Source organism: Bombus huntii, chromosome 9 (genome assembly GCF_024542735.1).
Source record: "Bombus huntii isolate Logan2020A chromosome 9, iyBomHunt1.1, whole genome shotgun sequence".
Lineage (NCBI taxonomy): Eukaryota > Metazoa > Arthropoda > Insecta > Hymenoptera > Apidae > Bombus > Bombus huntii.
In genome coordinates this window covers 7,466,269-7,492,515 of record NC_066246.1, presented here as the reverse complement: position 1 = coordinate 7,492,515, position 26,247 = coordinate 7,466,269, and the positions used below count along the sequence as shown (strand labels likewise).

General features: G+C 32.3%; 1 protein-coding gene across 3 annotated transcripts in view; it reads left to right on the top strand.

The window, feature by feature from the left end:
* LOC126869234 (tyramine receptor 1-like) overlaps nucleotides 1-26,247 on the top strand; it is a 102,518-nt gene that overhangs the window by 28,374 nt on the left and 47,897 nt on the right. The window contains exon 2 of one of the 3 annotated variants that reach the window (XM_050625497.1): nucleotides 21,695-21,808. The exons of 1 other annotated variant lie outside the window; for it this stretch is intronic. The gene's annotated coding sequence lies outside the window, so the exon portion shown is untranslated. Of the gene's footprint in view, nucleotides 1-21,694; nucleotides 21,809-24,259; nucleotides 24,334-26,247 lie in introns of those variants that run through there. One more of the 3 variants, XM_050625498.1, reaches the window with a different exon arrangement.

Sequence of the window (26,247 nt, the reverse complement as noted above, 5' to 3'; positions counted from 1 at the left end):
GCTTTTTTAAAATTAAAAAAGCTTTTTTAAAAAATACTGATAGATTATTGGTTATTGTATGTCCTTTTTTTAAAAATTAGGTACATGCTTCCAAATCTTTTTCTATTAGATATATTAAAGAATGTATGTTCGTGAAATGGTGACCATAAACCCTGTAAGGTGCTGTACACGTCAGTAAGTTGTTCCGTTTCAAGAAGTGTCGATATTTGAAAGTTGCTACCGCTTGACATTGGGTTTACGACTAGTCTTGTGTCTATTCCGCTAGTAGCAAGTGAACATAAAGTACAGAATTGATCGAAGTTGTGAGATGAAATCGTTGTGCTTGCTGAGAAAGGTACGGTTTCGATTGAAAATATCAGTTTACGAAGAAAGGAAATGAAGCTTGTAAAGATGGAATAAAACAAGTTGAAAGTATACAAATATCTGATTTACGAAATACGACTATTATGAAATTCAATGAAAAAAGGTATAAAAAAAATATTGTGTATCTTACTATGTATAGTTTATAATAAGCATAAGTTTTTGTATTCTTTATGATATCTAAACGATAGTAATGCAATGCTTTTAAACAACGAATCTGAATTTCAAAGTTGCTTGTTAATTTTATTACGATAAGAAGTAAAATCGTCGTTGGTTTTTTCATTTGTAATTTCTTAGTACAATTACAAGATCTTTAAATTTTATTCCAATTTGTATAACAACGTCGAGAACTTTCATTTACATGGAACTTTGATATATAACCAGATGTATTGTAAATGTCTCCATTGTTTGATTACTAAATGATTTATAATAATCTAATGTATTTCGTTAATTACGTATTTTTGATGAATGGCGTTAATAAATGTATCTGGCGATTGATCTTTACATTATTGATCATTAACTGGATAATGATCAGCTCACGGGTACCACTCTGCAACTACTAATTGATATAATTCACAGACCGTAATAGCGTATTAAATTACGTTCAAAAGTTGCATAGAACCAGAGCATAATGTGATATTATAATCGCACGAACTGGATGAATTTACCAAACTTTGAGTTTAGGAATTTCATAATAGTATATCTTCCTATGCAAGCGCTTTTTAGAGCCTTGAATATGTGAACACTTCAATTCAAATTTATCGTGGTAATATCTTTTAAAATGGGAATATCGTACAACCTCTCCTATCTGAACACCTATTATCAGAATGTGTACCTTACTATTCGAACACTCTGTTCTTCAAACGTTCTATTATAAGGAGACCGTGCAAGTGCAAGCACATGATTCAATTTAAATTTAGTAGTAGTATTTATACAGTATTCTCATATCGTCGAAATCGAAACAACGCGACGTCTTAACTATAGTAGGCGAAAACAATATAATTCAAGTATCATGAAAATATTGCAACACTTTCATGGAAAATTTCAGTAACATACTTTTAATGTTATATGAAAATATTTGAAATATAATATAAATAGTGTAGCGATACGACATCAGTATCATAATTCTATTGGTTTGAAACAAATTGGAAAAAGATATTTATTAATTACGACCATGTACATTGCAAAAGGCATAAAAATATTTGAACAGTCATGTATCAACGCGAAGAACTTGCAACACGAATAGATTGATCGATATTGCGAAACACATTGAAGATTATAGCACTAACCAACTCGATTACATTTTTCAATAAAAGTATGACGTTTTATAAATTGAAATATAATAGAAGAAAAAGAACGTGAAGATAAAACTAGTAGAAAATTCCCAATCATAAAGATAACAAAAATGCTAATCCAAAATTGGACCAACATTGTTGAAGACGTAAACTTTTTCGAACGACTTACTGAAACTATATCGTACATGAAATATTTTGCAGAAAGTAATCTTATTCGCTGAACTTCGATGATTTTACTTGTGTTGGAATAATCAGGACCTTCTAATATCCATGCGTTGCGATGTTATTGGTCCCGTAAAGACTGAAAAGGTCGTTCTTTCAGGCATTTAATCGAAAAGTAGGTGGTAGGTACGGCTATATCGCATATTCTTGAAGTTCGCACCAGGTGGTCGTAAAGTTGAATTGCCCACCCACGGAATCCCTTGGAATAAAACCGGAAGGTGCGTTCGAGTCTCGGTAACGAGCACCTGTGCCACCGTGGCTGCTGCTTTCAGCCCTTGAAAACGCGGCTTAACCCTCACAATCCCGGGTTGCTTTTTATGGAGCCAAATAATCTTCTCGATGAAAAGGGTTTCAGCGAGAGGTTGTTCGCCGTTTGAAAGAATTTGTAACAATTTCAACATAATGGACAGGATAGGGTCACGCGAGAGATATTTCGGAGGATGTTAGAAAGATGAAGCTGGCAAATCGAAGGTAGATTCAATCCAATTTCGTGAAATATCGTCTATTTTATCATGAGATATTGCTTCAGAATCTTTAGTCCTTTCTTAAAATGTCTTTGTTTTTCTAATTCTTTTAGGCTATCTTGAATTTGTTTCGATCGGTACCGTCTTCGTATTTGCCAAGGGACGATTATGATATCACATGATTTAAAAGTTCTCGTTTTATTGCTATAAAACTATATACAATATTTCATTGCCATGCAGGCAATATCTTTATTGCCATATTTAGTCGAATGCGATGAAAAGATATCCTAAAGAAAATCAAATATTCGTGCTATCGCTCGAAGACGAATAATCTGTTGAATATTCATTTTGTCTAATGCTACGTTGATATTCAGTAAACAATTTCATCAATCTTAAGACACATGGCAGTTCCTAAATATAAAATATGCAAATAATTTTAATTTAATACAGTGCAGTGTACATGTGACGGAGAAATGCAAAATAGTAGAAGGAAATGGATGAATTCTGGCAGAATCCGATGGTGCATCTTCCTCTCTGCCCTAACAAGCAGAAGTTGAGTGGATGACCCAAATCCTGAAACAGCTCGTTCGTAATTAGCAATAAAAATGAGGAAAAAAACTAGAGCGACTGCTAGGCGACATAAAGCGGGCAACAAGAAACAAGAACGAAATTTTTCTACCGGGCACGCTAAACGAGGAATGAGTAGTGTTGTTTAGGAGGAGAAAGTAAGGTATTCTAAATAAGAAAATTTCGAAATACGTTACCTTGCTTTATATGATGAATTGCAAAATATCAAAATACATATATCTTTTCAACAGACTTTGCTCTCTAATCTATTAGAAATTGCTAGATGAACGTACATAGCAGGATACTAATATTACTTAATGCCGTGAATGCTAATTTATGATGCCTGTAGGCATCGGGAATATTACAAATCACAACTACATATTACATTTCCTCGCGTTAAATTCCTCGTTTACATAGTCCGAAATCGCTTTACTATCGATAATTATTCGCCTAGTAATAGTTTATTATTAACAGTTTCGACAGCGTCAATTTCTTGGAAAATACGGGCACAGGTGAACGAAATCAATTTACGAAACGCTGGGGAACTCGGATATTAAATTCTCTGGAATGCATAAATCATAAAGTTTCAATATCAAATTCGTTCGGATCATGTACTTGGTTCTCCACGGGATTTTGTTAACGGGAATAATTCTAATTAAATTTCTCGCCGAATATAGTATATTAGTTAGAACGATTAATTATCACCAACGATAATATGTTAGAAGAACGGGACCAGAGATCGGACATTAGAAATTCGTATCGACATCGAATTTCGTATTTAAATAAGAAGAAAAGAAGATACTCAGGTAAATTGTACATGATATATATTATGCATGTATTTGCGCGTAGCGTATATTTGTTGCTCAAAACCGTGCATACTAATTAAAATAAAGGTACCAAGAGGTAGCAGACGTAAAAATTACATATGTTTCTTTTACTTTTTGGTTCTCTCATTTTTTGATTGAATATGGAAGGATAGTTCGAAATTTTACAATTTTAATAATGAAAAATATGCTGATTTATAAAATCGATAAAAATTATGTGCGAAATAAATAAAACAATTACGATCGTGAATAATATTAGTTCATTTTATACTAGATGCAGTTATTATATGTATATACGTGGATATTACATGCGAAATGAATACTTAAATAAAAACGAAAATTCAATTTACGCATCTTTAAACAATTGCAGCCTAATATCGATAATTTAAGATTCGACGCTATCTCCAGAGAAGAAAATCGAAACAGTTCATATACATAAAATAATAATATATATATATACTGATTATAACAAAGTAGTTATACAAGTTGTTCGAAAAAGTTGGGCTCAATCTTCAACAGCATGCAGTATTCATAAAAACAATAAAAAAAAGATTTTAATAAACGTCTGAATATCACCAGTTTCGAAGTTGTAATAGGTTTTCAAGTATGAGTTGTAACCGCATAACACGCTTTATTGCGTGCGTCTATATACCAATTGTCAAGTAAATCGTTAAATCAAGCATAATACCAATATCATTCAGTAACAGTGACAAAAGAATGTACTTTGTCATTTTATTATTGTATCACAGCGTCCATGTGCGCGTAGAATTATTCCTCAGTTTACTCTCACATCATATTTTAATAATGGTTCTATGAGGAAGCGCGACGAAGGTTGTGTTGAAATGAATGGGAGTCATATTGAACATATGGTACAGACATAGGTAGGTAATACTTTACTGATCAGAACGTCTTATATATCTGAAACTAATGATAAATGAACAGTATTTACTGTCATTTTTTAAGTTATTTGATCCCAACTTTCTGAAACATTCTACATGTCATAAAGTATACGATATTAAGAATCGATTAATTGATACAGTAAAAAGGTTGAGTATTTCTACGACATGCATTGTTATATCGAAAGATACAAATAAAATATAAGAGTTTTAAGTAACAAAGCATTGTGTGTATGTATTTTTTTTTTTTTTTTTTTTTTTTTAGTTTAGAGAAATGTAAAAGGAGAAGGTTGTGGTGAAATAATTTTCTCCTTCTTTTTCTTGATTACATCTGTTTCTAGAGAAAAAAAGAACGACTATGAACTCCCTTTTATCTTCATTTGACTTCCTTTCGCGTATAATTATATTGTTGAACAAAAAATTTAATATCTTTTCATTTAGATAAAAATTTTATTTAAAAAATCGCAATTTGAAACAGAAGCACGTTTGCAATAAGATTTCATGTTATTTCTCTAGCAAAGGTTAAAATGCGTTTATTATAGCTTTTACAGACAGATCTGAATCGGTGAAAACTATCCTACAAACTGTGTTGTCAAATTTTCAGAATAGTAAACATCGAATATAACTTTTTTTTCAGCTCGAGGATTCTGAAATTATCACTAAAAAATCTTTACGAAATAGTTATACTTCACAGAATCTTCTTATTCGAACGAACGGAAAAATTTCATATCATACTTTTTAATTATTTTTCCATATAGAATCTCCTCTTGCCGATGATATTACTCCTTCTGCCTTACACAGTATATAACTCATATCAAACTTTTTAATGAGATTTGGATCAGAAGATTGAGATTACGTATTTGAGTCACACGTACTTAAAATTCTCATCTTGTACCAGAACAAAACTCTGACCAATTAATCTTTTGTCTGTAAAACTAAATCACATGTTACGTATGAGCTGTGTTACGTGTTCTGATACGTATGAGCAGAAATGTGTAAGTGATTATACAATAATTAATCTTCATTCAAATTTAAGAACGTCCTGCCATCCGTTGTGTACTCCCTTCATGGATTTCGTACATGATAAATAATTTTATGCAATAATTAATCTTCGTTCGCCTTCAAGAACATCGTGCCAAGCCTTCATACATACATACGTCATACGTCTACATACGTCTGTTTATTTCACACGCTACAAAAGTATCCCGCGTTCTGAGTACAGTTTTTGGCACATCGTGACAAAACTTTACGAAGAACGATAGTCGAGAACATTGTAGCTTTTAGCGGTTAAGATCCATGCGAATTATTTTGCAAATCTCATTCGTGGTGGAACAGCGCCGGTTTTTATGGCCATTACGCGTGGTCGAGGAAAGTTATTGCTCGTTGCGGGTAGTTTACTAGCTCTAATGCTCCCACAGAAACCGTATATATTTCTACGTAGCGACGATGTCGGTAATGTTTCACTCGGGCCATATAGAAGTTCGATCGTCACTGTTTTGGGAGAACAAACATTTTTGACCGGGCACGCGTACAACTGCAGCATGTCGTTCGCTTCTGCTGGCGAAAATCTATTCGAGGAAATGGCGAAAATTGGTTATGATTCAATTGGAAGAATCGGCAAGCGTTTAATCATCGCTGCTACTAGCCCGATAGACGCGTCAAACGATTTCGAAGATTTATAGTGGCTATATTTAATACAGTGGCAATATTTTTTGAGTGGAAGATTTATTTTTGGAAAACAGGGCCTAATGCTATATAAACGTTGACGGGAACGATGCTAACAGGAATAAACGTCTTCAAAGTTTATAATATGCAATTAATTAATAACAGAAGTTAATTGTTATGCTGGTACTCGAAAGTTACATTTGAAATATTTCAATGAAATAAAGCTTCAATTAGGGGTGATGATTTTGTTAACTTTGTTCATTGATATAAATGAAATTGTTGCAATGAAAACTCGAGGATATTATTTCTCTTTAAGAGACTTTATTTTTTAATTATTTATATAATTAATTATTAGCGGGCGATATTTACACACGATGTTATTCTAAGCATCAAAGGAATGAGAAAGGTTCATGCACAAAAACTTATTTTTTAAATTGCAAACAATTTAGTTCTACGTTGGAAATACATTGATATCTGCGTACAATGCAATGAATAAGCTGACAAATTTTCTTCTATATTTCTACTATCATTCGACAATATCTATAGGGTGATCCAGAGTATTTATAACGTTGATTCTAGACATCAAAACGTGGAAAAAGTTCATGTTTTAATTCGTAAAATCGACTTATAAAATTTCACTTGTTTCTTTGACAAAATCGCTACTACTATGCAAGAAAATTTATTAACATTAGCAACTTATACGCTGGAATTTTCGGCGTATAAAATATCGCTAATAGTGTTAGTTCAATTGAGCGAAAGGGTCCTACGCATGTACAAATAAATGGAACACTCACGAATAAACTATATTTTATTTTATTATCTTCTCGTGCTGTTTGATTTGATCATTTGTAGCTATCGCTTTTTCTATATTATAACACGCGTTATATAACGAATAAAATAAATAATTCGTGACGTTTTGAAAATAATTGGTTTCTCGTTTGTTTGTGTGTTTTACATACATATATTGCAGTTACATGGCAATAAACTGCTTTTCCAAATAAAAAAGTATTACAAACAAGCGAACAATTTTAACATGCAAATTAATGTCATCTTCGAAATATTCTATCATTTGGGAAAATTGTTTATCAATATCAATTTATTACAATAATATTTGTCGCCAGTGTTTAAAGTCAGCTCGTAAAAGGAAACTCGTAATAGCTTATACGAGAGCTGTGTCAGGTTGAGTAAAGTAGAATATTTAGTACAGAACTACATTATATTCTGTTCAGAGTATACATAAGTCGTGTACAGCGTATGAATCCAAATTCGAGTAGGCGAAAGCGAGATTCGACGAGTGAACAGAGAACAGTTGAGGTGACCAATTAAGATGACGTACAATGGAACTACATAAGTTGTTGTACGTGTACTGGTTGGATTATATGGTGCAACGGCGTTCGTGGCAACGACACAAAGTGGAGGGTGCAAATCGCAAATTACTAGCTACCCTATTGCAAATTTATTCGACCACGTATTTTATTTCGAGACATTGCAATTCCTATCATTTATTTAATCCGCTGTATTCATTTCGCTGAACAATTTTTACAATTCTACACAACATACAGCAGAGAAGAGAGAACGCAAAAAGAATAGTAAAGATTTAATACAGGTTTTTTTTAAATACAAGTCTATCTATATTTGCTTAGATGTTGTATTATTCGAATGCTAGAATAATAAAATGTAACAGAATCAGAGTGTTCTGTTGTAAATTTAAAGCCTTGTAAAAAATTTAGTTTCAATATACCTGATAGAAAAAGAAGGTTTAAAAACAATTTCCGATATCAAATTGTATTTTAACTAAAAAATTTAACTAAATCAATTTCAATTTTAATATGTATAACTGAGATGATACACAGACTCGTTTTTAAATATTACACGACAAAAGGACGAATCTACAAACATTTGAAATAAAACAATGCGTTTCAATGAACAATCCCATATGCTCCGTACATTCGTAGGCAACAATTTCGTCAAAGCAGTCGACAATTACAACTTTCTAATTACAATTACCATTATCACGCGGACCGAGTCTGGATCAAATGTAGTAATTAGACTGGCACACTCGAAGCTTGTTCAGTGAAGCTATTTGACTTGAGAGTCTCGTTGACTCGGGGGTGTGTCGAGCGAATTTCCCTTATTGACATTAGAAGTGCGGTAAGCCGATGTTTATTGTATTTCGATGATGACACGGATTCATTCGGCGTGATATCTCCGGTAGAAAAGCTACACAGGAAATAGTCTATCGATATTGGCGACGGAACGGTTGGCAGGTCGCGAAACAGCCACGCGAATAGGACGCGCGCTGACTACTTTCTGCATCGTCGATTTCAACCGAACGATTTCTCAATAGGAGAAGAAAAGCCTTTGAAACATCTACAGTGGCCCGTTTCTATCCTTTGACTGTCTAATACTTTCGATATTCCACGAATGAAGATTGTATCGGCAGCTGGTCGCCCGTTCACTCGGACAAGTGCAATTTCTTCTTTTCTCCCGCGTGTTTGTTAAAATCTAGTTATGTGGTATTTCTTTATTTCTGGCAGTTAATTAAAGTTTTCACGTTTTATAGTAGTTGAGAGGAGTTTTAATTAATAGTCTTTTGTGTGTGATAGTGAAAATATTTGTTACCCCTGTGAAAACTGGAAAAATAGAAGTAGAGAGATATTATTAATAATTAGAAATATCAGCGAATTACGGATCGTCTTGTATTTATGCGAAATTTGATTATTCAAAGATACACAGAATGCATACAATTAATAAGTAAAAATTTCGTATTGTTACTACACTTTTTATTCCAGAGAATTTGTTAGTATATCGTATGCGTTTGACGATGATCTTACGTAAATTTACGTAGACTTACTAAAACTTTCTATGTTGAAGGAACAAACCTTCAAACTATCTGTCGTTTCATACAACATAATCGATAAACAAAAAATACACAGTACTAATGAAATGAAAGTATTTTGTCATATAGCCTCGTCTGCATGCACATTAAAAATATTTTCAGCTTAGACAAAGTAAGATCACGCGTCACGTAGCGGTGTATGGGATAAATATGTATATTTTTATATTTAGATGTTCATTATAGGACGCCTGGGAGCACAAGATGAATAAACATAAGTTTCACTATTATTTCATTTCTTAGGTTCTCGGTATTTTAGATTAACTTCCGTAAAAGAAAGCGTTTTTATGCATATGCATAATAATGCATCAGCGACTATTTCAAGTATCAAAGAATACCTTCAATTTTTTTTTTATTAGAAACAATAGAAAGAATTTATAAAACAATAATGTACAGTATATAAATAAAAATACAAACAAGACATTGTTATTACAAAGGTGTGAATGTAATAAATATGTACCATGTGTATCATGGTCTATCTTTTTTACTGGAAAATATAAAATCGTGTATATTAAAGATGTACTAAGATGGATCAAAAGTGAACCCTTCTAATTTTTTCTTTCTTTCTTTTTCTTCTGTAAATTTGTATATCATTAGACATCCAAAAATATTCCTTTGTGCGAAATTATATCAATAAGAGAACCACAAGCATCTTTTTTTTTTAATACAAACGTGTTCGAAGAAAAAAGTAGATAAATAAACGAAAAAAAATGAATACATCGTGTACAAATTAATTAGCTTCGTTGGGATTTCATATAAAAATCGTTATCTCACAGTGAGAATTAACAACCTACGATGATAAGTGATAATTATGGGTCTTTAGTCAGTCCATTCTAATTTGTGACATAGCTGGCTCGAAGCCTTCATTTATTACACAGGATGAGAACGAAATATACGAGCTTCTCATTGCGTAAAATTAGCGAATCGCATCAACCCTAGTCGGACGAATTGCGCGTTTCTTTTATCTCGCTTCCCTTTGATTACATTGCGACGGATTAGTTTAACATAATCCGGCTTCGCATAAAATTACCCTTTCGCCGTGTTTTTATTTCATGCTTTGTTGCTTTTAATGCTTCTTACTGTGTACTGGTTGAAACAGGTAATAGCATACCAAGTGTTCACTTTATTATTCAATTAAGACGTTAATTCGATTAAGAACGCATGTCACAAACATAAGAATTCCTATCGTTACTGAAAGACGCATTGAAAGATTTTCATTGCATATAAAATTACTCAGAATGAGAAGAGAACGATTTTGTTTCCTTCAGAATGTCGGCGTATCCAATTTTCACGCGTGAAAGACTCTAACTTTCTTAAGAAAATATTTAAGGTTTCGTCTGAGTTCAGTAACTCACAATGCAATCTTGCTTTGTACTGTTTCACGCTCCTTGAAATAAACACGGTATGTATCTTTCTAGAGACACATTAAAACGCGAGCACAGTCGATGCTGCTGTTTAAAATGAAGCAGCTTGTTTCTCTTTATTGCGTCAATCTTGAGGAAATCTGGCTTTTAAAACCCGCTACCGTCTTAAACCTTAATCGCTTCTCCTAATGCTACTCATTAAATATTGTAGATAGAAAATAAATTTGTTGTCAAAATTTTGAAAATTGTAAGTTAATAACGTTTCCATATATGGAATGAACTGTTTATAATTCACGCATAACTTAATTTATAATAACACAGGATTAACAAGCAACGTAGTGTACATTCAAATTGCTTCCTTGACTTATCGTGTTCTTTGCATGTACATAGTTTTCTTCCCATGTAGTCATATGCTTTCGTATGCAACGGAAGATAAATTATGTATAAGAAAACACGAAATGAAACTCGAACGTTCGTAATTTACACTAAACTTATTTGCAACCATACATGCATTAATTATACATTCTTGAGGCTCACTGATAGAGGAACGAGTGGATGAATTTGCAATAGAAAAATATATTGAAGTAAGTACAGGTATAATTACAAGTATAGTGTATGCTGATCCAGATCCTCACTCTTTCAGTGTTACAATACAATAGAATATGATAGTGAGCACGTTCGTACATTTATAGCAAAGGATATTACCAAAAAAGTTAACCTTGGTATGTAGCTCTAGCTGAAGGTTACAAGAAACAGCAATAGAAATCTATCTGTAACCCAAAACAAAATTTATATTCAAGAGCACAGTAATATGTTTTGTTGTGCTCTCCTTGTTCGTAAATATTTTGCTTCACTAAATTCTTTTTTCTTCGTAACAGCGATGTCCAGGTCACAGGTATACAAAAGGAAAGGTGTAGAGTTTTTTTTGAAATAACTACTTGAACATACATAGATTAAGATAAATTGAAAAATTATCGATACGTTCGAATGATCCAAGCTCGCACGTTACAGTCGACCAATGGAACGAATCATTTTTCTATCGTTTCTTAAAAATTCAATCAGAAAATCGTAAACTACAGACCTCGTCTTTACTATTTCATGTCCTTTTATGGTTGCGAGCAAATTACCGGTTGATTCTTGAAAGCGTTTCACGGTGATTTTAAGCACGTGGTCTTAAGTGGACGTAAATAAACGACAATCGAATTACTGCGGACTAATCTCTCGTAACACGAAGTATTTCCGTTCCCTGTACCGAAATTCTTGGTACAAGTTCTATCGAAGTTGAGAAACAAAACGACTCCGCAACTAATTGCCGCGTCCATCGATTGGAAGCTTGTCTGAACGGAAAATAATTTATCGTTTCTTCTGTGCAATTTATTTGCCTATATAATGTACTTTTTCATAGTTTGACGAGAAATGTTCGCCGCTAGTTTATGTAGCTGGTGTAAATATCGTGAGGTAAACGTGTTTTATCATCTATCTTTCTTTCTATGAAACTGGATGTTTTATGATGAGTAATAGTTCGAAACTTAGAAAGCGCGTGTAAAATATGTTTTTGTAAGATAAAAAATTCTATCGAAAACATGTACATACTTGATGATATACGATGATGTTTTGCGAGAGGACAATGCCCTTTTTCAGAGAGGTTTTATGGAGAACTTTAAAGCTCGCAAAGTTTTTAGAACGTTTCAGTTTAGGTCAGTCTCGCTGGTAATTAACATCATCCTAGACTGTCGTAAAATTTGATGTAAATATCCACTAGTCATTTTGCCAAGGAAAACGTAGCTTCTGTGTGGCAACTGTTTCCTTTGTTGCATAATTAAAAGACCAGCGACGTGATTGGAATGTTCCATGTCCTGCTAGAAAGAAACGAATTTCCAAGGAAGTCTTGGGAAGAAATTTTCAGAGACACGAAACGTTTGGGATCAGTTACCGAGGACATTGAATATTTCAGAAGATAAGATATTTAAAACCTCCTTATAATACGCACAAAATGAACATGTTCGCATTTAAAGATGCACATACTTCCTTAATGTAGTGACACATTCTAATATTATGATACATAAACTTTAATGATGTCTTACTCTGCTTTAGTGACCCAAAATTCACTACAGTTTTATCTGCAACGTTTTATGTTGAAAATTTATTCATATATATTATAAAATTCGTTCGTGTATTATGTTTTAGTGTGTTACACGTGTATAAATAGAAAATACACGAAAATCAAGCAACCGTTAACTCAGATAAACGAGATTTATTTTACGCGAATGGATATTACTACAGCCGATATGTTACATTAATATCATAGGTTTGTCATCATTCGGTGTTGTGGAAATGTTTCTTCGTCAAAGTAAATAAAATAAATAAATCAGATACAGAAAATTTGTTTCGGACGAATGCAGACTATAATAATCGATATTTTAAGGTAACGCCATGAGTTCATCAAAACTTTCGGCGACTCTGAAATTATTATTCAAATCATTAAAAATAGTCTTAGTTCGCGTGTGATTCAACATCGAAGCACGATTCTCTATTTTTAAAACGTTTTCCTTATCAACACGTACGTGTAATTTGAACTTTACATTTCAGTGCAAATTAGTTGCAGTTTTCTACATTTCGGATAAAAGTGTAATATTGTTGCACGTTACTCTTGAAATACGTTATCAAGCGTATATTTCACAAATATTCGGGGAAAATTATCACGGCGCGTTGTTGCTCTCATAAACTTAAAGCGTAACGATCACGACGATGATAATAAATTGCCGTTGTTAACTGCATCGCGAGGAAGATTTAAAAGGATGATGCACGTGAAGCAGCATTAGCGATACGGGCCTGGTCATTAGGAATGCGATTTATGTTCCACCAGATATGCGGCGGCGTCCCGGACAAACCGATTATCAGAGCGAAAACGACGATTGCGTCAATCAGTAGAACACGATTTATTGATAATAAATTGAATCTGTTAACCGGAGAGATATCTTCCCGAACACGGTCATGGTAGTAATCCTGTCATTTTCAACGTCTTCATTCAAGTATGAAACATGCAATATACTCTGAATGTAATGGAAGACGTTAAAAGTAAAAGAAGAAATATCAGCATATTATAGAAGATTAATTATATAACTAATAAAAAAATACACGTATTGTTATTGTAATATCTCTGATCAGTCGATTTCGAAAGAATATTCGTGTTCGAAATATTCTTGTAACGAGCCATCTTTGGTTAACTGGTTGGATTTCGACGATGTTATATTATTCACGAGTTAGTTCCGAAAAAATATTTCTGACTGAATATTTCTTGCAATTGGGTTTGTGTCCAACAATCTCTTCCCAATTGTAACTCTACCGTTTAAGTTACAGGCGCATGAATACTTGATCACGGAGCAAAGACGTCAGAGCAAAACATAACCACTTTGGAAGTACAAATAGAATCCTTTTATTGAATATTACCGTATTTAAATCGGGAAAGAAGAAATCGGTGGATAATTTAGTCGAGCAAAGCAACGACTAATTTTGGTGTCCTAGTTTTTCACACAGTTCAGTTTATCGATGAGAAGAAAATTGTCGCTGATAGGTCAAGGGTGTAATTACATAATTACAATATTTGTTTGCAATACAAACACGTGTCTAGAAACTTATCGATTTCTTAATTCGTTTACTCATTATGATGATATTAAATATATCACTAGATAGTATACACTTCTTGATTCAAATTGTTTATCGAATCGATATGTTAACTGTTTATTAAATCAGTCGATATGTTAAACATTTATCAAATATTTATTAATACGATTGTATAACAGTTTCCTAAAATACGTACTGTGAAATATATCAAGCAATATACGTCAAGCTTTAGTCGAGTTCAATTGTAGGCCAGCAGAAATAGATGATAATTAAATACTTGATAAATTAGATTTCGGAAGTACCTATGTTACCAAAGTTTGATCAATAGAACGTCGAACACTTTCAACAGCTGCAACTTATCTCGCACGAGTTTCTAAATCTACGTTGATTGAGAATACTTACAATTCAAGATCTTATTTCCACTCTCTAACTTTCCTACCTTTCCTAGAATTTTACGACGTGATAACACAATGCCAATAGCTTGGCAACTATCTTCTTCGATATAGTTATAAAAGGATATGAGATTCAGCGAGAGGATAAGCCAAAAAATAAAATTAGAGAAATTATTGATCCCTTTCCGTGTTTCAAAATTTCTACCTTAAAATCACAGAAAAGACATGATAAATGCATTTTTATTAATTCTACTTTAATGTCTAAAAATATAAAATAATTACAAATGTGAAAACCTCTTTCGATCCAGCTGAATTTTTTAATTTAGACAAATCATATCTTAATATCTTCAAATGTGCTAAACTCGTTCTCCCGTAGAAAATTTGATTTATCGTATTCTTTCCTTGTACACTTTTTGATCGATATAAATGCTAAACGTCGATATTTTCTGCTATATAATGTAATTTTCTTCACGTGTATGTCTTCTTATAGTAATACTTAATAAACGTAAGTAGTTGAATCACAGCCACAACAGCTGGAAAATGTTTCTATATAAGTTTGATGATATAGAACATGACAAGAACATATGAATATATACATACATAACATATACGTCATGCTTCACACATGTGAATGACTATAACTTGTATTCTTCCTGTATGGTCTTCACATTGAAAGTAAATTGTTTGAGAAAAACCATCATAGCAAAAGATAATAAAGAATACTACGTGTGCGTTGAGAAATTGATGTTATACCAAAGTTTGACATTTCGATACCAAACGTTTAACCTATCGATTTCTTTCATTAAATTCTATTAAAAACTCTGAATTCTTTCAGTACGAGAGAAATAGTAATAAGGAAATAGAAACGAATTAAACGCGTTATTTAAAGCACATGATTTCTCTTAGACCGCTGTGTAAAGCTTCTACGAAAAAAATCAAGATCTCCTTAATTTGCTACGCATTCTCGTGTTAAATTAATGAAGAAATTAATCGGAGAGAGAGCACGTGGTTCCGCGTTACTGTGCATTACGAGCTTAATTACGCAACGCACTCACCTTGCACTAGCAAATTGAAATAAATTAAACCTACAGGAGTTTGTTTGACAAAGGACTTGTTTCCACATTCTGCTTTACTTTTAATTTGTCCAACTCAAATATGACTTCTTCTTCTGTCTACGTATAATTTTTGTTATAAAGTGAATAGTACAATAATAATATTGCGAGACGCGTGATTCTTTACAGTTTTAAATGGTAAACGACGCATATATCAGAAAAATCCAAAAAATTATTTCTCTGTTGCAAAAACGCATAAATTTTGCATTGAATTAATTTAAGTAATTTAATGTTATTTTCATATTTATCGTTAATTTGGATTGTGACATAAGTACAATAGGAAATTTATAATAATGGCAATATTCGGTTTAAAATCGAAGCACGTCTGACAAAGACTGGTCGATTCTACTGTGGCCGGCCTATATGATATTTGTACCGATCTGCAATATTGTTTTATTCCATTTACATTTTCATATATACATGTTATATTATATATTATATATCATACAAGAAAATATGTATATATCGTTTAATTTGATTTTGAAATTATTGTAGTTTCTGATATTTTTGTGATAGCAAAGAAAGAAGTTCGAATGTATGACAACGTATGAATACACGCGTCAGCGAAAATCTTAAATTACAGTTAGATCTAGTATAAAGATTCCTACATACATATACAATTGTGAATTTTCAGCTACAATAGATAGATACGTAATTACGGACATCTATATAATGGTTCAATATTTGGGGATACCTAAAATGAGATATTTTGTGAAACAATATAATCCTAGCGAAATTATATGACTAAATGTGAAACAATGCAGTGATCAACGAACCTATTAATTTCTATTATCGGAAATGGTTAATAATAATTGATATTAAACGCTATAAATTTAAATTACTATCATATGAATTACGTTATATTGTAAGTGAGACATTTTAATGAACAATGAAGCAAGAATTCAGCTATGGAAACTAAACTTAATATTAATCGTAAGGAGCTTGCCAAAAAATATCTTTTTATTCCTATTAATTCCATTAATCTTTTAAAGTATCACTTACATAAGCGGGTCAAGAATTTCTTTGAAATTTTAAAAATATATACATGACGTAGAATGGTAGAAGCGTGTAAATATTTTGCCATTCGTTTTTTGCGTTTATTCTTTAAAACAATTTTCTGCTGTCGATATCTTCCGCTTTTGTTCTTCATCTCCGTAGTGTAAAGTTAACGGAATGTAAACTTGTTCAAAACGAGACGAAATTGCACCACGTGACATGATCGACGGGAGTGTTCGACCTGGAAGTGACAGCGAGTGTATCATGAAATGACAAGTATAGTCTATTGTATATCTAAAGCAATCGCGTGTCGAGAGGATCAGCTAAAGCGATATAATAGAACGTATTGAATTTACCAGAATTATTAACTTTAATATTTAGTGGATGTATATTTTTCTAAAGATGAGATTCTTAGATTATGCCTGAATTTATTCAACGTATTTCATCAAATGTTATTTCTCGTTTACGCTGCCATGCATTCAGGCGTAAGAGTGAACTCGTGTTCCGAAGTAGTGGAATAACAAAATTAAACTAATAAAATAGTAAAATAACATGAATTAAACTGGCATCTATCAGAAATGGCTCTGGTACAATTAATACCGTCTGAACCTTGAAAAACAAGGTTGAATATACATATTTATTTTCAGAGTTTCCTGGCAAATATATCCCCGAAATTGTTATTTTCTATATTGACATAGATAAATGTCGAAGGTGAATAGAAATGCTTCTGAATTCGAATGCAGACTTGAAATGCATCCAACATGTTACGTAAACTCTATGAAATGCTATTGTTTGTCTCCATTTCTGCGTCTCGTTCCTTAGCAGTCTATGAGAGGGAGTCTAATGCCTTCCGCTTCAAATGATGCTGATTGAAACTACCAACGTTTTCTGAAAATAACTCCACCTCTCTTACATTGTACCTTTGGCCTGCTCTTCTTTAGAGAACGAACGAACGATACTCCCCTTAATGCCCAAGCATGAATAGAAGTTTGGCAATGACGTGAAATTTCCTGTGAAACCTGAAATCCTCAGCTCCTACAGTCTACGTCGATTCTCAAAATTTACTATCCAATGTTTCGAACTGATATTTATTTTGTTAATTGGTAAGAGCGTTCGTGGTTTTGTAATTTTATTAATTTGTTTCTTTAAAGCAGCCAGTTTCATTAACTTCGATCGTTGTGGTTTGAACGAGTATTTATTTCTTCATTAATTTTCGCAATAAGGCAAAATGTTTTGAATAAAAACGAATGTTTTTTTAGTTTAAAAATAAATTGCAAGAACCGTGACGCGGTCCTAAATTAATAGTAGTTGTAATTAAAAGTTTCTCTAAAGTGAAAATGTTATAGAAAATGACGGTTACACGATAATTACGAATCCTGATGGACATTAAATGGAAGATATTCATCATGAGATAGAATGAGCTTAATTTCATTTTGTTCAGGACTTCGGTAATTGTTTCATGTAAATGATATGAAATATTATCATAAGAATTACGAAATACTATCGCAGATGGTATTAATGGCACATTTTCCCACCATTTACTATGCATACAGATAGATTCGCGTGCAAATATGACTCTTTCAATCACGCAATTCAGCTCTTCGCATTATGCGACTAATTAATCATTCGTCATTTGATTGATTATACAAACACGTAAATACGGATCATCGAATAATCGAAGGTACAGGAATCAGAACAAACTTTCTTCCCACTAATATCTTCTGGGTCAATATATTTGTGATTAGAGTCTTTTCTCTCATCTCTTAGAGATATCAGTTTTTGCATTCGTGCAATCAGGCTCTTAATTTCATAAAACATTTTCGTATTAAAGAAACACGATTACAGATATTAAGATCACCGATTGTCTTGTATCGTTATTATCGATTACGGTAGAACACCGTGTATCTGAATTCTATTCATTAGTACGAAATTTTAGTTAGTGTCCGATTAACTAAACTCCTGCCAATTGAATCCACTTATCTGAACACGAATTCCTATTATTTGAATGAGAAATCATAGATAGCAGGGAGAATCGGTGAACTCCTATTATTATATGTATGAACTCCAGTTCCACGAACTGTTTGTTCTTCGACGAGTTCACACAAATGGAGTTCCACTGATACCTATTACGCTATCTCTATCATCCCTATTTAAAAGTGAGTAGAAAATTAATAAATAAATCAGTAATGTTATACAGAATATTTACATGTTAGGTTTTGTTTTATCTAAGACTTCGTAAACCTGTCCAAATCTATAATAATAGTATTATTCGATTTTAAAGGCGAAGCACGTCTGGCACACTGTACGACTTTACCGTGGCTGGTCTATATGAGATTTTTATCGATCTACAATATTATTTTTCCATTTATTTTCCCATACGTACATATATTGTATACACTATCTGGTATATATATATACCGCAAAGGAAGAATATCAAACTAAAACTGGTACTATGATATAAACCGCAATTTGGAAATATTTTTCCAGTTTATATCTTCTCTACTCTTCTTAGTCGGTAAAAAAAAAACAATATACTGTACAAAAAGTACCACTTATATACCAACTAATCCAGAGATTCCTCAAATGCAACGATTGGTACATCGAGAAGAGCAAGCTACGCATTGAAAAATCGTGTCACGTGCGAAGATTGCGAGAGCGAATTCGAATTGCTCCAAAATAACGCGAGATGGAGCAGCGTCAGATGTGAAATCATCTGCGGACGTTTGAGAATGAATTAGACGTTTCGCGGTGGTTACCTATTTGACTCGCGCATCCTTCAAAACGTTGCTTCAAAAGCAGCGGATTTCCACTCGAATACGATGCCCACGGCCGAGATATTCGCATTTCAGGAAACCGTGAAACCGTCGACTCTTCAGCCTGGTAATATTTGAAAAGATAGCTTTTACTTGACAAAACACGAGTACATATTTATCGTATATACCATGTGTTCTGCATGCGCGACATCCCGAGGCTGTTACGAATTTCCTGTTCAATGTTACACAGTGGGTGGCTCCTTTACCGGCTCAGCATTTTCCAGTTGGAAGACGCAAAGCGATTTCTAGTGTAGCTCCCGCCGGCGAAGGGCTCCTGTTGCAACCGTTGCGATTCTCTTCCATCCAAGCGATTGGCTCTGTTTAGTCAGAGATGTTCGGTTTAATGATGTATAATTCCGCATAGTTCGTACTCGCGCATTGACGCTTACTGCAACATATCTCGAATTGACTTTCTTCACGCGGGATATCGAGTCAGAGAATTTCTTCCCAGAATATGTCTCACAATGTGATTTTAACAAGATTGGATTAGTAAGTTTCACTGCATTTTCTGCGAAATGATAGGATAGAGTTAAAGTGCATTTTTAACATCGAATGAGTCATTGAAATATCGCATTAAACATAGTAACATAGTAACATAGAAGACATGGATAACATAGAGAAAGTAACTTTATTCCGTGTGAAATTCAAATGAATCGTTCTCAGATAACTTCGTATTTGAGTTAATTAAATTATTCAAACGAAATAACAAATAATCTCAAAAAGATAACGTATATTACTCAAATAATTATTTTTTAAATATATCGTTTGGATAGTAATCTGCAGAATTTTTGTAATCGATGCTTTATATCTCCTTTCTTTATTCCATCGTAATGTACTAAATACATATATGTAATATACAGTATATATAGATAATAGAACATCGATAATACAACGATATAAGAGAGAGATTAAATTTTTCTAAATCCAGTTGTTGTAAGAAAGGAAGGAAATATTATCGAAGGGGATGTTAAATGTTCCAGGTCGTTCAATTGACCTTTCTCGATTTCGTTCTACTTTACTACATGCTGGATTCGTTTATCGTACACTAAACACACTCTAACCGTATATCATGTATTGTATGTGTGCATCGAATATCTTTTCTATCACAGTTCTTTTCTGTTCATGACGTTCTTATACAAATTGACGTTTTATCAATACTCGCATCTTAAAGGAATTGTTTAGAAACTGCGTGCATAAACTCTCACAGAATATCAAGTGCAAACCGTGCAATATTCGTTTTTCTTAAAAATGACAAGTACATGTCGAATTGCTTTTAAATATTTTCAAGCAACATTTATAACTTTACTTTTTTTTTTTATCAAACACTCGTTAGCCCCTTGATTTAGATCGATATTGTAACATGCTAAACAGCCTTCGCTTGACCCTTTCGTATTGAGAATTAAATAGAAACGAGTCGTATTATGGAAATTGACCAATTCATATGCAAGACATCCTTGTTATTATTTGAAGATGGAAATTTGCTTTCCTTTTGATATAGGTATAGTTTATTTCTCATTTTAATATTATGCTCTGATTGTACTGACTAATAAACTAATATCGTTGAGAATTCTGATTGTCAATTCGATAATTATTCTTCTTAATACATTAAACGAGATGAAATTACATAGACAGACTACATTATTCCTTTATTTTATCTTTTATTATCTTCCATATTTTTAAATTAATTTATTTTATAATAAATTTATCAAACTGACACTACGTTAACAGACCAACCCCAATATACATTCAACTATAAAATTGTTCGTGTCTTTCACAAATGCTGAAGCAATCTGCAAGACATTTTGCTTTCGTAGATTCATCTTAACATGTCAAATTTATACGGAGGATCGATGAGGGTCAAATGTTTGAATTATTGAATATATAAGATAATCGTAGGTTGGATAATAAATTTGTACAGGATTCTGAATGTATATGAAAAATGAATCAAAAATAGAAAATAAAATTTCTGTAGAAAGAGCTTATTAATCAAACATAATTTTAGTCAATGATAATTGATTACTATATTTAATATCTGGAGAATTTAATAGTATATTAAGATACGATAATTTTATTCGTTCGGTAGATAAAAATATAACAGCAAAGATAAAAAGGTTAGAGTATACTTTGCGAAATATCGTGCAGCTAAAATTGAAGCGGCTAGATACAGCCATGAATGTAATTTCGTGAATTATTTACATGTATAGGTGTACCAACTTGAAGAGAAGCTTTCAAGTAACGGTTCACTTTTTTCTTCGGATCCGGGGTAATGCTTGCAAAACAGAAGCCACTTTAAGACAGCAGGGTGATAATCGAGAATGGTAAGTTGATGTTTTATACTGCATAGTAAAGCGAGGCTACCAGGGTACGAGGAATGAGGTACCGAGACCATGCTACGAGGAAGGAAATCTTTTTTTCCACCAACTTCCTTTATGTTCGAAAATAAGAACAGTTCTTTATAAGCATAGCTTCCTCGAAAAACGTAAATTTAAATCGTTGGATAAAGTAAATTGTCCAGAATCATAATGTAAAAAAAGAGGGGGTAGAAATGTATATAGAAATTCAAAACGTACGAATGTTCTGAAATGTATCGACTAATGGATTTTTGACACAAGAATAGATAGTATCGACGGCTTTTATACATTAATGCAACATGAAACAGGAGATTAAAAATAAAAAAATGAATGTAGTCACGAAGCAACTTTCGACAAAATAAAATGTTGACTTTAGAGCGTGAATTAAATTAAGAATAGTGCTTTTTCTAATTAATTTCTAACTAATACTTATTATATACTAATAACATTTTATGATATATTAACGCATGACATAAACAAATCGTATTGTTATTTATGGCGAAACCAAACATAACGGAGAATTGACGAGGAATAATCATCAAAGAGAAATTCATTCGAATAAATCTGATTTTTAAACGTAACTGAATCCTTTGTCTGTCCTCGTGACGATACGTACACCTTTATTTGAATTTGCTGTTTCCAACAATTGCGGTTTCATATTCGAGCTCATATTATTTCATAAACAACTTGATGCATATGTTTTACTTGCAATACAAATATTCGACTGTTTTATCAAATGAAACATTTACTCAACAGTCAAATATATTAAATATTATTCGAATATTTTACTGCAATAAAAGTTAAATAAAATATATTTTAGTATAATTTTATTTTCATATGAAGTTATGCGAGCTAGAATATTTTATTAAAATCAAATGACAGAAAATTTGTTTAATACTTACTATTAAATCAGATACGCCGACGCGTGTAATTTTTATTATCGTATGTAATAATACATATGTCTAATATACATGTATAATAGTACTTATCGAAAATTTATTAAAATAAAAAGAAGAATCATTTTCATTCGCTTCGAAAGTGAGCAAAATATTCAGTAAAAAAATTTCATTATAAGAAGGGGAATTTTAATAAAATTTAATTAAATTCCTTACACTTTTAATTTTTCTTTTGATATTATTTTAAATTTCGGCCTGAGAGGTGTGGACAAATCATATATTTTATGGAAGTTAAGCTTAGATAGTTTCTTTATTCATCCAATTGGATGATCCAACAAAAATTGAACCGAAACCAAATAACTAATTCCTCTTATATTTTATTAAATACGCAGCATACGATACATTTAATGAGATGTATATAGGAATAGCTATACACATATATACTGTCTTTTGTTATCAATTTATTAACATGCTTGATTATTGATTATGAAAAGTGATAAGATTTAATTGGCATTCCTATGATAATTAAGCATATCGATGAGGATAAACTTGCAGCGTGTGAATTGTAGTAATTTACAATATTTCTAGTCTATTGGAGTGAAATCTTCTTTTTTCACATATTTCTAATTCGCATATTTCCATAGAAAATAAAAGATATCGACAAATCACCGAGCTACCAGAATTTGGTTCACAGTTACAAATTCAGTAGCAACGGTCGAATAGCATCAGCAAATCCACGAAACGCTTGAAAGTCAATGTTCAAATTGTAATTTGTATAACACTATCCGCCTATCGAGATCAGATCGGTGACAAAATTACCACTCTATTCCAGTTTAACGTGCAAACGCTTCGTATCGATGTGAAAACGTTATATGCAAACGATCCCCCTGCGTTGATTTGCATAACTGATTTAAAAAACAGCGAACAGTAAAGGAAAAGAAGAAAGAAGAAACAATACAAAACGATCGTATTCAGATGAGAGCACGCGTAAAATTGGATTTCTCGTACAACTCAATTTGACCCTTCCAGCAATTTCATCATATAAGCGGGAATCTTGAAAGAAATTTTTGTCAGACCTCCGTCGATTTCTTCCCTTTTTTTTTTCTTTTTTTCTTTTTCTTCCAAAAACCTGCAAGAGCTTGAGGAACACTCGAGGTCGTGCATCTATGAAAAATTTATCGCGCGTAAATTATGCAAAATTGCTGTACGTTAAAATTCTCGATACAGACCAACTTTACGATATGAACGTGACTTTTTCGCTGTTTGCGACGTGTAAATGCTTTGTCACTTTCGAATCTTCAGGATGTGACTATGAGAAATATTTCACCTATTTCGAAGGAATTTATATAATTTTAACGTGGTAGAAAAAAAATTGTTTAATTGTGAGTTTGAGAACATTTGGTTCTCGTTACAAATTGATATGCTCTACGAATTCATCGGATGCATACATCGAGCGAGGATTGTTGACTGTATGTCTACATTCGTTATACTGCCAGTTTGTGTATACGCATGTGAAAACCAGGAAATCGCCCAAAAAAATCTTCGTTAATGACCTCTCGTCCCTTTGCACAGGACTGTTGGAAAATATTTTACGAGGTAAAATTAGAGTTCAAATGTAGCTTTGGATTAGTTCTGCACGATGAAACTAAAATTCAAACGTGAAATGGCTTGTTTTTGCTTTACTTCGGTTTACTTTTCTACGCAAAATCCTTCGCCTTTGCTCTACGTATGTAGATACTCTGAATTTTTATTTTTTCCCTTTTCGGGCATTTGAATTGTTTTAATTTTCTTACGTAAAAGTTCCAGATTTTAAGGTCACAACAATTAAATTTGCAACTTATTGTATTGTACGAATGGGTACGTAATTAAAAAGATTATTTAAATTCACTACGACGAAGCAGTATTGCACGACCTTTGAACTAATATTATATTAGTTGATAAATACTTAATAAATTTCAGAACATTGTCAATTGCTCGCTCCTATGTGGGACAGCGTTCTGTGAATATGTTGCGACAAACATTCATCGCATTGCGTAATAATAACATTATAATAGTAACAACAAGTTGTCTCAGTAACTATGATACAATCTACAAAAGGGTGATTTTAATTGTAAGTGATGAAACAAGTCAAAAATACAACACAAAAATTTGTACATATGACACTTGGTTTTTGAGAAAATCAAGTTTGGAATTTATTAAGTATATGCGAATTTGGTTGGGTATGAGTAGACACTCAGTAACAGAGAATAAATTATAAGTCATAGACTCTCCTTTTAGAATTTTAGAATTTTACGTCAACTAGGGTAATCGAATAATTTGTAATTTCTAGAGATAATATATTATTTTTTATAAAATTGTTATGATATTTATGCGGTGTAAATCACTGTGGATTAAAACGAATACCGCAAGCTAGAATTTTAATATTCAAAAAAGGAGGAAATGCGAACATAAGAAAAAATAGGAAAGGAAAATACAACGAAGCTACTGAAATCTCATGCAAATACATATAATGTTCACTTTACGTAAACTGACCGCCGGATAAAATTAATTTACGTTACAATGCCGTATCTTGGAAAGTGTTCAGATTCTCAAATAATTGCGGCTCATGGAGTGCTTAAAGAAGATGATTCTTTTCACTATCGCTACGTACTTAAGTATATAGCAGAATAACCTAATTAAAATTCAACAAAGGCTATATTAATATTATCAACACTCTCGTTTTCTTGAATGAATTTTAAATATGTTGTTAGTTCATTGAATTAAATGCACGTTCTTCCCATATACTTTTCGCATGGTTCCCCTAACTTTTTGCCTGTTTAATGTAGGCACTATAGTTCGGAAACAATATTTGGAAACGAAATGAAATGCATCTGAAAGATCGTAAAACTGATAATTAGTTTACGAAGTCTTGTACGTAACGTGTATTTGTCTCGCAGAATGTAAAGATTGATATGCTATCCTATAAGGATCCTTAAGATAGTTGTTAATAAATTCATAAAGAACGAAGTAAATGTTAATGATCTTGTATTTAATATATAATGAAAGCTTTATTTTATAAATCCATAAACGACGAAGAAAGTGTTAGAATCTTTATAAGTATTAATACAATATAGAGAATACCGAAAGCAGAATAAGAAATATATGTAAGAATCAATTATTCGTTAAGCTGATGTTTAGTAAATTAATATTTCGTTTGATGAATAAATTTTCTACTAAGGCAAATTTAAAAAATCTAGAATTGTTGTTTGTACTTTTTATCTGTTCATCTGTGGTACAGTCATTTATCTTCTCCGATCATGTGAATCTATATGAAAACTATACAAATTCTATTCGAATTCTCTATATCTGCTATACTATTGTAAAATTTCGGTGCAGTGAATCGTATCGAAATTGATAGAAGTACGTCGTCTGTGTGTACGAATTTCAAACATTCTTCATTGAAGTATCTCGCTGGATGAATGACATTGTAGTACATCATTGAACATTCCCTGTCGGTTGGTCAAATGTGTA